This window comes from Andrena cerasifolii, chromosome 13 (genome assembly GCF_050908995.1).
Source record: "Andrena cerasifolii isolate SP2316 chromosome 13, iyAndCera1_principal, whole genome shotgun sequence".
Classification (NCBI taxonomy): Eukaryota; Metazoa; Arthropoda; class Insecta; order Hymenoptera; family Andrenidae; genus Andrena; species Andrena cerasifolii.
Window position 1 is genome coordinate 3914484 of NC_135130.1, and position 12540 is coordinate 3927023.

At 50.5% G+C, this 12540-nt stretch overlaps 1 protein-coding gene across 2 annotated transcripts in view; it reads left to right on the forward strand.

The window, feature by feature from the left end:
* The first annotated feature begins 1306 nt into the window (after positions 1-1306).
* Positions 1307-12540, forward strand: part of LOC143375975 (uncharacterized) — a 79126-nt gene continuing 67892 nt past the window's right edge. Inside the window, exon 1 of one of the 2 annotated variants that reach the window (XM_076825723.1) lies at positions 1307-2637. The gene's annotated coding sequence lies outside the window, so the exon portion shown is untranslated. Of the gene's footprint in view, positions 2638-2803; positions 2857-12540 lie in introns of those variants that run through there. The other variant, XM_076825724.1, reaches the window with a different exon arrangement.

The window sequence follows — 12540 nt, forward strand, 5'->3', positions numbered from 1 at the left end:
ACCGATTCGCGCCATTATCGTGAAATCCAATTTCTCTGGAAGCAATTTCCACCTCGGCTGCCGGCTTCGCCGAAACTCATCCCGGCCGTGGAGCGGCGAAAAATTCGTGAACAAGGCGGCCGGCCGTCGTCGTCGTCGTGCCGGCGTACCATCCACACCCGTTACATCCCCGCGGTCACGTCTCTCCCTCCCTCTGTCTCCCTTTCTCTCTTTCTTTCGCCACTCCACTCTCGCAGCCCCTTTTTTCCACTCTTTTTCGATCTCTCTCGTGCTTTCGGGGGCCTCCGCGCGGTGCTCGTCGGTGTCTGAAAAGCTCCGGTAGGCAGGCGGGACCTACGATATGCTACCGCTCTGGTGTGGGCGCGCGCGCGCTCCCGCTGAACAGAGCGCGCCGACAGAGCCGAAGGAGGACAGCGGGAAAACGAAGAGGACGGCGCGCGAGAACGGCGCAACGAGGAGTGTCGGCGGGTCGGACGGAGAGGTTCCGAGGCGAAACGACGAGGACACAGCGACAAAGAGAAGCCGGCGCTCAGTCTCTGGGAGAAAGAGACCGAGGGAACTGAGCACACTGGCCGCGGGTGGGACAGGGAGACCTGTGGGTACTATGCTGAGAGACAGGGACGGGTTGCGAGAATCCGAGAGAAGGAGGGAAATAGCGTGGAGAAAAAGAGAGAGGCGGGATCGTGCGCGCTTGCGGAAGGGAGCATCGGCTTGAAACGCGCGGGGTGGGGGCAGGGGAGCGTCTAGAGCAAGAGGTGTGGGAGGGGAAAGGGTGGTAGAGGCATGAAACGAAGAGAGATTGCGAGAGACAGAGTGAGAAAGAAAGAGAGAGAGAGGAGCGCGCCGAAAGACGAGTCTGCGGAGGAGGACAAGGACGGAGCATGGTGGGTGACGAAGACGGCAAAGTCAGGCTAACGCGGCCGCCCGAGCGAGACCGAATCGAGCCGAGGGCAGACAGTGCCGTTGGCGTAGTAACGTGCCGTGGCTCGTACACGCTGAGGCTGCCTTGCTCGCTCGCCCGCCTGCCTGTCTGCCTGTCTGCCCTGCCTGACTCATTGTCCGTGTGAGAGCGGCCGCGTATGTGTGCGCGCCGCTCTCTGCGTGGCTCGTCCGCCGCACCGAGTCCCGCTCGTGGTGAGGGGCGACACGCTTGTGTGCGTTCGTACGTGGATGGGGGTCCCGGCCCGGCTCTCGGCTCTCGGCCCGTCCCGTCCCGTCCCGTCGAGTATCGCACCGCTCGCCACCCGCTATCCACAGCAGTTTCAGCCAGCCGCCCGCCTGCCAGTGTCCCACCGCACGCCGAACCGTTTGCACTCAGAAGCGATCAGGGAGCCCTTCTCTCCCTCGACTTCCCCCTACGGTGAGACGCGCGCGCGCGGGCTCCTCCGCGCTCGTTCTTCCACCCTGGCGAGTCGCGCATCGCGTAACCACTGCTATATACACCGCCTCTATATATCCGTTTCTCCCTTGCTCCTTTACTCCTTTGCTACTTTGCTCCCTCGTCTCCCGTTACGCACGCCTATATATCTCTTTGTTCTCGGCGACGGGACGCCTAGTCTCGTCTTCGTCCTGCTTTCCGCTCCGTCTGCGCCTCGTCTTCTTTTTCTCCGCCGGTTTCTTCCTCCTCTTCTTCATCGGCTCCTCTTTCTCTCTGCCCGTCAGTCACACTCGGGAACGCACGAGCGCCGGCTATCGTGCCGGTCGTCCTTCTTCCACTTCCCGCCGCCTCTCGCTCTCTCGCTCTCTCCCTCTGTTCACTCGTCGGCAGCCGTTCGGCGTGTTTAACCTCCCGCCGTCCCACCACGTTCCCCCCTCCAACGCCACGGACTCGACCGCTGTCTCCGTCCCGAGCACGAGCGGCCCATTCGTTCCGTCTCGTTCGCCTCGGCTCCTTTCGTTCCCGCGGCGGTCCTGTCCCTCTTGCTCGCTCCCGAGAGTAGCGCCGGTGTGTACTCCCGCTGTCACCTGATCGCGGGACGCTTTTCGCGGGTGAGATACCGCTCGGCCACCGAGTCAACCGAGTCTGCCGCCGCCGCCACCGTCGCTCGGTTTCCCTCCTCCCTCGCGCCCCCGCCCGCCCTCGGGCCGGTCTCTTCCTACGGCATCTGCTCCTCTACAAGCCTCCTTGTTCTTCCTTCTCTCCTTCGGAGCGCGCGCGCTCTCTCTCCTTTTCCTCCTTTCCGTCTCGCGCGGACACACGTCGCGCGCTCTGCTCTCTTCCCTATACTCGGCTCGTTGCCGCCGCGCGACGTTGAACGTGTGCGCGCGGCTAAGCTGGTGGTTTCCGCGGAGGGAACGGAAAACAAAAAGGAAAAGTCGAAGGAAATAAAAAAAAAAAAACCAACGACCGACGAAGGAGAAGGATAGCGGGCAGCAGCTTGGAAGGAAAAGAGAGACAGGGGGCACCGAGAGAGCGGAGAGAAGTGCGCGCCACCGACATCGTCCAACCGCGACTGGCCTGCCCGATCTCTCGCCTCTTCTTCCTCCTTTCACGGATCTTCGCCGGTGCACGTCTCCGAAGCCGACTGGAGAGGGAGGTGACACTTTCGGAACGTGGACACGCGGCACGCACGGATCGTCACGCTGGATACGTGAGAATCCAAGGAGAACTCCGCTGGCTACCGTGCTCTCGTGCAGGTCGGTGACAGTGTTTGTGTCTAACCACTCTCGGAATCAGTGCTGTTCCGTTGGATTCTTTTTTTCCCCCCTATTGGTCTGCTCTGTGTGCGTCCGGGTTTTTTTTCACCCAGCTGGTTCTCAGCGAACTGTTCTGCCTTTTTTTTTGTGACCGCGAGACCCAGTATCGGCCAGTTTCCCGGGTATCGTTGCGATCGCACGACCACGGCTACGAAACCAGTGAGTGTGTGCTTTTTTCTCCTATATACATATGCATATCTCTTTCTCTGTCTCTCTCCCTCTCTCTCCCCGCCCGTTTGTGCCGCGTGACAGCCGTGCCGCCGATAACTCCGCAGCGATTTGAAAAGGCGGCGGTAATTGTACGTGCGTTACTCGCCGCGACTGCGCTTTTTTTCGCCGCGTTTCACGGCTCGTTAAAGCTCACGGAATCGTCGCGCGCGCGGCTCGACGTTCCCCCCATGAATATGGTGATAGGGACGGCTGTCGATTCTCCTTTTTTTCTCTCTCTCTCTCTCTCTCTCTCGCCGCCTTCCTCTTCCCGTCGACGACCCGAAAGAATGTCGCGACGTGATCGAGTTTCTCGTGTGTCTCTCTTTTTATTCCCGTCCCTTCACGGCGGCCAGTTCGACCGTCGCGCGTGTCGTCGCCTCGTAGGTCCGGTGCGAGGAAATACTTCTGAAGCCTGCACCAGTGGCGAATGACGGTACACCGGTGATCCGATCCGTGGATATCGTTCGCGGGGCGAAATTACCACCGGTGAAAAAGTGTCACGGCGCGGCGGGAAAGTGTCCGATCGACGGCGTCGCTGACAGCACGCTGTCGTGAGTGTTACGCTTTCACGAGCCGAAGTGTGCTCCGTCAACGCGAGCCGATTTTCGGCAAAGTGAACCCGCGCACCGCCGACTAACGCAGTTATCGCTCCAAAATTGTGGCTTCCCTTTCGCCTAATTCAGTGACAAGAGTGTCCGCGTTTTCGGGCACCGAGCTGTGCTCCGATCGATCCCTCCCGCAACCGAACCCGATCGATCGGGCCGGCTCACCGAAATCTCCAATACTGCCTCCAATTTCGAACTTCATCTCATCCGATCTCATGCAACTAAACAGAAAAATAATTATAAATTGGAGCATCGCTAACATTTTAAACGCAGAATACCTCCCCCCGATGTTTCCCCCTCGGAAAACGCTTTTCCGAGGGTATCCTTCTTTCCGAAACGTTCCCGTAGCGGTGGGTTCCTCGAGCACGACCGAAAAACGCCAATCCTCCGAGCATATTTTGCCCGGTGAAAAATCGCGTGCAGTGCGATTTTTTCGCTGCGGGGAAAAAGGAGCGAGAAGAGCGAAGGGGTCGAGAAAGGAATAAGAGGAGTCGGGAATCGGAGGCAGAGAAACGGCGGGAGTTGCTGCGGTGTTGGAGGAGATAGCGGCATCCGTTTCGGTACCCGTTGCGGGGCGGTCGCCACACCCGCCCGTTTGGGAATTCAACTTACTGCCACTCGGGGCCGAAGTCTTCGACGTTTTCTCCTCGGTCTAACGGGCAGCACGAAAGGCGGCTGTTCGCGGCGGATTAGATCCGACCGCCCGCAGAAATTGCCCCGCGTCGCTCTTCCGCGCGCTGCTAGGGATCCGGCGATTTCTCGCGGAATTAACAATTCCAATGCGACGCGCACAAAAAAGGAGGCAGGAAAAAGTGAAGCGAAGTGGCCGATCCTTAGGCGAGGCTTCCACGCGAGCAGATTGGATGACTCGGTGATTTATCGAAAACTTCCGTTAACACACATGTGGGATATCGAAGGATTAAAATTGTCCATGGGTGTCTTTTTGCTTTGCCCAAAATCAAGCTCGGATATTGGCCAACGGGTTGATTTGAAAGGTTTTTTGTTTCATGGGTAAAATTTTGTTGCGAATGCTTTTGACGCGAAATTTTTCTGCTTTTTAGGAAATTAGCCCGAACAGGGTGTCACTGAGAAGTGCTATGCCGAATCTTCTTTGTATGTACTCTGAGTTGCTTTATGTAAATGTCTCGCAAATGTCTCTCACTGCAGTTGCTTCAGGCTCTATATTTTATCACGTTTATTCAAACAGCCCACTCCACCCTCCGATCAACTTTATTTCAATATTAGCCAAAGAAATATTGGCGAAATCTGGAAAAAGCTCTGCTACCTAGAAATGTCCAATATAAAATGAACCACTCCCGGTTTGGTCTTTTTCACACAAAGAATGAATACATTCAAACAAACATTCCCAATTTGCCCAAAATCAGGTCAGAAAAGTCCAGTTTGAAGCTTAGAAAAAAGTAGCTGTTGCGCGCTTTCGCCTGAAGAACAGAAGATCTGATAGGAAGATCCGAGTTGGGTGTAAAAATCGAGACAACGGGAATCCAGTTGGCTAACAAAATGGTGTTCGGAAACGTCCAGTTTTTTTCGCTCGGGGGGGAAAAAACCGAGTCGAGCCACGGGAGAAATTTAGACGGGGTCGGGAAAATATCGAATCGGATCGTGGAGCGTGTCGTCGAATCGTCGAGTCGAGGTCTCGAAAGTTTCCCCGACACATACGTAACGCCCTACTATCTCTGCTCTCGAATATCCCCGGACCCAGTCGCCCGAAACCCGACAAAAATCCCCGACACCAACCCCGGCTCGAAGTTTTCCGCAGCCCGCACACCTCCGTCAAACAAAGATCTCGCTCCCTTTGATCAATAGTCTAGGTAAACACATTACTCGTGGCAGGCTGCGTCCCAGCGCGGCTCGAAAACTGCCAAAAGTGCAGCGCCCGCCAACTGGACTGGCCTTTTTCATTCGCAACTTTTTCAACCGCCAGCGTGCACATTTCGCGACGTATCCGTTTGAGAGAAATAGTTGACCATATCTAATTCACGGGGATATATTTTCTTCGCTTTCATCCTGGGAAGAGTTTAAGGGGGTACTCTAGTCTAGACACTCGTTTTTGAAGGTGATATTTGAAAATTAATTCTGGAAAATATATTGCACCTACAGGGCAAGGGTTTTGCACACATATTTAGTAGTGTTTGAACTATCGACACAAATTTTTCGAATGCATTATATTGAAATTTGTACAAGTTATGCGCCGAAGCGCAGGTCATGTCATCAAAAACCGGCCCCTTCGGGCGCACGAATTGCGGCCGTCCTAGTCATCTGAAACGAAAGTACCAGAGATTTTTTTAATCTATATGAGTGTAGTTATCGCCTGAACTAGATGTAACCAAGTCCGGACATTGTTACCGAAATCACAGCTGTTTAAAAATTTATATTGGATTTTTTCGACTTTTCTGTACCTAAAACAATGTGTGGGGGGAGTTGTACTGATACTATTGATATAATACTGCTACGGGCTATAGGTACACATTCACTTTGAATGTGTGTGAAATTTTAGCTCAATCGGTCCAGTAGTTTTTGAGAAAAATGGGCGCCCCATCTAAAAAAATTGTTTCGAGAAAAACGCGTTTAAAGTTTTTCATGCAGTACGACCTATACGACTGAAGTTGCGGTAGATAACAACTAATTTCTGTCACTTATCCCTAATCTGGTATACCAGGACCGTAGAGGAAACCTTCCTGAGCTTCAAAAAAAATCATGTTGGGCAGCTCTCTCTTTAGATTTTTTTAGACTTTAGAGTTTTTCGAATTTCACCTTAATATTTTAGAGACATATTTTCGAAACCCTAAAATATTTGAAAATCAAAAAAAAAAAAAATAGAATTTTAGGTAGAACACCCCCTTAATAGTTCCAACTGGCTTAATATATTTTTTTTATTCCTTATGATTTGCTTTGCTTTCTTTGTTAGGATAGAAATGAGGGACTGTAAATTTAAAATAGTAATTATGAGGATTGTAAATACTGCCGCCTATTGTATAACAATTTAGTACTTGTGGGTAATAATTTATTTTAGCAAATATTCTGCAATCTTTACATTTATTACTTTCGAGATTTGCAGTGATTTTTTTAAACTGTGTTAGGTATGCTTGATAATTGATTAATTTCATTGCATAGATACTGTAACTTCAACTTGTTCAGAATTCGAATTCAAGCGAACTTAAGCTCGAGAAGGGCGACCCCAGCAGTGAAACTTAGCTGAAGTCACTTTAGGGTTGAACATAGAATTCATCGATCCTCCAAGGCCTTTGTAACTAGTATATGCGAGACTGAGATAAAAAACCGAGAGAATGATTAAAAGTTCCCCGTTCGCAGCGTGTTCGAAAGAGGCTCGTTCCGCTGGGATCGATGCGTGCGCGGGACGGCGAGACGAATCAAGCAGAAAAGTGGGCGCCGATAGCCTCGGTTGCGAAACCGATCGTGGAAAGGAGGGTCGGGCGTCCTGCGCGGGAAACGGCTAGCTAAAACCGGCGTGCTATGTTCTTCTCAGACGAAACACTTGGATGGTCCTCGATTCAATACAAATCCACACGGCAGATTAGCGACTGTGCGCTACGTTAAATCGCGAGAAAGGTTTTACAAACTGTATAGCTTTCGCACGTTTCAAATTACATACCTCCGCCAGTAATAAGAACTTAAACCCTTAACTGGTATACTGTCTTTGGCAAACGTGACTGGTATACTGGGTTCGTGGCAGACCCCAAATAAAAAAGGCCCCAGAAATTTTTAAAGTCGACACTAGATCATCCTGTACGAATATTTTGTTCCTAGGTAATGTATAAAATAATAGAAACCTAGAAAGTTAAACTATTAACTATAAAATGAATTAGAAATTCAGTTGACAAACTTAGACAACCAAAAATTTTGCAGCGAACTTTGTGCGACCCAGGATACCAGTTAAGGGTTAAGTACCCCGGATTTTGCAAGCGGGACGTCTACTTTCGACTTCAAATAAAACAAAGCATACACATAGAGAATAATAAGAGATACATGGACTAATAAACTCCATGTCTCCGTACAGACACCTCGGATAACCCAATATTCCAAATACTCGCAGATTCAGCACCGTCTAAAACCTTTCCGAAATTGCCATTATTTTTGTCCAGCGAATACATTCGCAATACCAGTCGTGGGCCGTAGAAGTGTTCCCCGTGAAAAGGCCCGTACTGAAAGCCGCGTGCATGCCTCGTCCCATACACCGGCCCCTCCATTCCACGTGACCACGTCCCGAACGGCAGTGCGAAGCCGCCGAAAGTGTCCCGTCTGGAGAGGCCCTCGGCCGCGCGTGTGTGCGGCCCGTGCACGTACGCGTCGGATGGCCGCGGGCCACGGCAGACGGGTACGTGGTAATACAGTGGCCATGCGAGCTTGATTACACATTGCGATCACGAGTGTTCCACGAGCCGGGGCGGACATAAGGCCTTTTGTCACACCACGGCCTGGCCGCGGGCAGGAAGCACGTAGCGTGACACCGGGCCTCTCGATGTGTGCACCCACATCATACGCCGCGCGTAATGTGCGTACGGGCCTAGCGAGAGGGGCCGAGGAATGGGGGGGGGAGGGGAGTAGGGTTGCCAGGGTTGAGGACGCGCCATAATACTCGGTGGTCCCTGTGCCGGTACGTGACTTGTGTGCCGCTCGGAGCCCAGGACGGGGGAGCCCCGTTTCTGCCACCTAAAGGAGCACTGGTTATTGTATCCGGTATCGGCCGCCCGCGAGTTTCAACCGTGGTAATCGATCGCGCGCCAAAAGGGGTGTGCTCGAGTCGCGGCAGAAAATTGACGGCAGTTCTCGCCGGGACGCGGAAAATTGGGGCGCCTTACGTTCTTGGGGAAGTGGACGGAACTTGCGATTAGGGGAGAATTTGAAAGAGTTTTGTGGGGGGAGGATGAGTCGGGCCGCGAGTCTTCGAGTCCCGATTCTCGGAGAAGATTGCGGAGGATTTCCCGTCGTCGTGGAAATGGAAGAGTTTCTGGAGGGCAAATGAGTCGCACCGTGGTCGGGCGAATGGCGATTCTGTTTGGGAAAAAAATCCGAGGGACACGCAGTCGCAATTTGTCCGCGAGAGAATTTGTTAGTTCGTTGTCTGGTTAATTTTAGGGCAAACTTTTAAGGTCCTATCGATTACATCTAGGGAATTTGGAAGGTATTGGGATTTGAGAACAATTTATGGACGTCCTTCGGATAAAACTGTCGAGAGTTGTATTTGTACGCAGATAAGAGTCAGTGTCGCTGGGAAAATGGTATAGAGAAACTTCTTACAAGTTGCGTACCTGCCCTGGGAAGCTAGAAAGATTCATACCAAGAAAGTCTTGATCCCCTGCGAGGGAATTGTAAGATCGATTTGGCAGAAAATGGAGTCAAGTATCTTCCATTTCCTCAACCCTGAGGTATCATTAACGTCTTCGCCAGGCTCATCCGACTACTCCAATTTTCCTGCGACCGTGGCTCGCGCCGCTCCATACCGCCTGACATTCCTCCATCCATGCCAACGCGATATTTGAATTCCTCGCGGCATGCGAGGTAATTTCAAGGATCTAGTTTTTCCCGAGACAAGCCGCTGATTAGAAGTATCTGATTATCTTCGAGGAGCGCACCGTACGAAGGCTGTCGCGTCTCTTTCACGGACCGTTCCCTGGGTCCCTCCCACCATTGTCTTCGTTAATTTCGAGGCATTGGTGTCAGTCTGACCCGCCACGACAATGGTAAAACGATTCCTTGAAAGGATTGCTTAAAGAAATTCGCAGATCCCAAAAAATCAACCGCTAATACTTCCCCCATTGTTGCAATAGTAATTTTAAACTATCGAATTTTAGAGTAGTAGACTTCGTTTCTTCTGTAATCTACAGATCCAGGCGAGGGGGACAGAAAAGTCTTACAAAACGTCGCTCTGGGGTCCGTAGTTTTATGAGAAAATTAAATTCTCCACTTTGCAAGTCCCCGGCACGTTAGTCCGCAACGTGAAACCAATGGGCCCTTTTAAAGACTGTAATTACTAAAAAAAAATATATATATTTATATATTTTATATGTAAATATTATAATATTTTATATATATTTATTATAATATTTTATATATATTTATTATAATATTTTATATATATTTATTTCACAACAATTTTAATTGCACTTATTTGCGACTTATTTCTTATAATAATTAAATGATAGCCTTATAGTTGTGGGTGGGCCCCATTTGTCTCCTAGCAGTCAATATTTTTAGACCCAGACCCCCATTGCATAAACCTAATATTATATCCTCTTGCCTGGGGTTGAAAACCGTACAATTTGTTAAAAACATCCCAGTATTCCAGCTTAGAAATACGCGCCTATAAACCCGTCTGGGTGGAATGAAATTTCTACAACAGTCTTAGGAACACCTGTCTTCCTCAAAGAAATTTTCGAATTCGCCCCGTCACGAGGCGTTCCCCTTCATTGCACTTACTTGACTATACATTAACTAGACGGCTGTATAGCCAGTCAAGCTTCATCCTCCCCTGCCTTTCGTAAGTCCCCCATGTTTTAATTACTTCTACCGTTTCCATCATTTTTTTCTTACCCTCCTTGCAGCTGTCACAGTTGGCAGGCAGTGGAGGCGAGGCAGAGCGAAAACTGAATCTGCTCCCCGCGCGAGATCAACGAAAAGTCGCGGCTAGGAGAGGCCTCGTCGCGCAACGATTTTCCCTCAATTTTCATTCTTCGTCGCGCGCGCAATCTTTGATAATGACGCGGGAGATAATTTACAGTAAACTGCGAGCGGCGCCTTAAGCCGCCGCCACGCTAAAGACCTCGTTCCTGCCACCTAAAGGAGCGCGGTTATATTGCGCCGAGGCTGTCGGCCTCGTTCCATCCGTTCCCTTCTTGGGCTTGCTTCGTTATCCCTTGGATTCTAATCCTTCGTAACTGGCGGGACTCGTGGCGACGATCATCGAAAGTCGTCTCTGGTTACGATGCTCGGTATCGCCAGCCGACGCTGGTTTTTTCCTTTCGCCATCGCTCGCGGCCACGAGCGCCTTTGTTCAGCCCGAGTCGCGTTGCGAGAGCGGAAAAATTTCAGAAGATGTCTTAAGAGCGCAGGAACCTACGAGCGGTAGGAATTTTGGATTGAAATAGAAATTCCGGGAGAGATGGACTAGGGACAATCTCTAGCCTTTGTTTATTCAAAAAAAAAAAATGGAAGTTAGTATGGTCGATAATTCCGTAGAAAGGGAGACTTAAAATAGCCCCCCAAATCTCTTATAATCCTAGTTCTCGGTGGCGTAGGTACAAGAAATCGGTTCGGCGATCGCAAAACTCAATTTCAAGTACGTGTTGATGACGACTGTGTCCCGTGTTCGCGATCAGAATTTCGGCGAAACTTTTCAACAAGGGCTGATTCGTGCGATTGCGACTTGGGACGCGCAGCGATGTCCCTGGAGCTCCGTTTCAGTTATCTGAAGGAGCACGAGTTCATTATGCAGTCCCAGGCTATCGCTGCGGATAGTCCGATCGGCCTTATTGAATTAGTATTCGCTCTTGGCTTCGCTTCGCGATTATCTGACGCAGGTTATCCGTACACATCCCCGTTCGTTACGGTTGTATCGGCCGTGATAATTATGAGAGCGAGATCTGGTCCAATTATACTGGTCACTCGGCAGCGATCTTCCTTTTTTCGAAATCTCAGCCCCGACTTGGGCCTGCGTCTGTTTGCTCGTGCTCGATGCCGGGGCGGGATTAAAACTGTTCGAGAACCTAGAGACATCCGAATGGAACCGAGCGTCGGAAAGTTTCGAGCAGTTTGCAGCTTGCAGCGGTTCGAATGGTCCGCGAAAATTCCCGCAGCTCGGACAAATTTCAGCTAGCTTCGGTTGGGTTTGATACATTCTAGCAAAGCTGTGGGCCAGTTGAATATTTTTTATTATTCCACTTTAATGAGCATTCCTTGATCCCTGATCCCCGAATTTATTCTAATGCAACTTGCGTTTATTCTAGACAAAAATATATCCCACATTGCTTCTCACCGGCCCCCATACCTGGCATTCACTGAAATGACTGAACTTGCGAAAGCTCTACCCAAAAGATCATTAACGGCACAACTGCCGCTCCCACCGTTGGGAAATTTAACTCCATCGCCAGGAACGCGTTCATCGCGTTCGCCGATCGAAGGGTGTCTCGGCTCGATCATAACAGGCCGTCGTCGAGGTTAGTTTGATCTCAGATAGGGCTGGAATCATGGGGCGTACCGACGAAGGGAGTCGTCGCGCAGGGAAAAGCTCTGAGGGGACGTTGAAAGTTCATTTCCCCATTTTCGTGTTCCAGCGCCTTCGCCCTTTTCCCATGTTCGCCTCTGTCACCCAGGAAAAATGGTTTTAACATAATTAGCGGACACATCGCGCGGCCCCTCGATCTCAAAAAGATTTCCTATGGATTAGCGATATAGCAGTTCCTTCCGATTAATCACACAATTTCCACCGCGAAGTAATTGCACCCTGACAGTACGTGAGTTGAATGATTTTTCATAAAAAAAAAATGCATAAAAAGGGGGTAGTTTAATTTTTTTTAAGAACTTAACCTGCAAAGTCTATTTCTAGGCACAGGAGTTGCACACTGTAATGAAATCGGGCCCGATAATTCCTAAATAAATATATAATAATACCCACACCCTTGACATCCCTTAAATAAGAGCTGCGATTTAATCGCTCGCATCCAGCTACAATTTTCTCGGAGACGAAGCCGTTTTTGCACAGGAGAGATAGTATGAATTAATTTAAGAACTGTTTCCTGCCGCGGTTATTACATACAATTAGCCTGAAACCGGTGATGGCACGCATCCCTCGATTTCCATCGGCGATACTTCAAAATGGCGGACACTCGAGGTGCGAAGGAAGTTCGTGGCTGGTTAAATAACCGGTTTCCTAATTCGCCGCGCCGTCCGAGTCGCGCTCGTGTCTAATTGCATACCATCTATGTCGCGTCGCCGTTCTAACACCTGTCTTACGAAAATCCATTAACGGCGCGCATGCACGGGCCGGGATAGT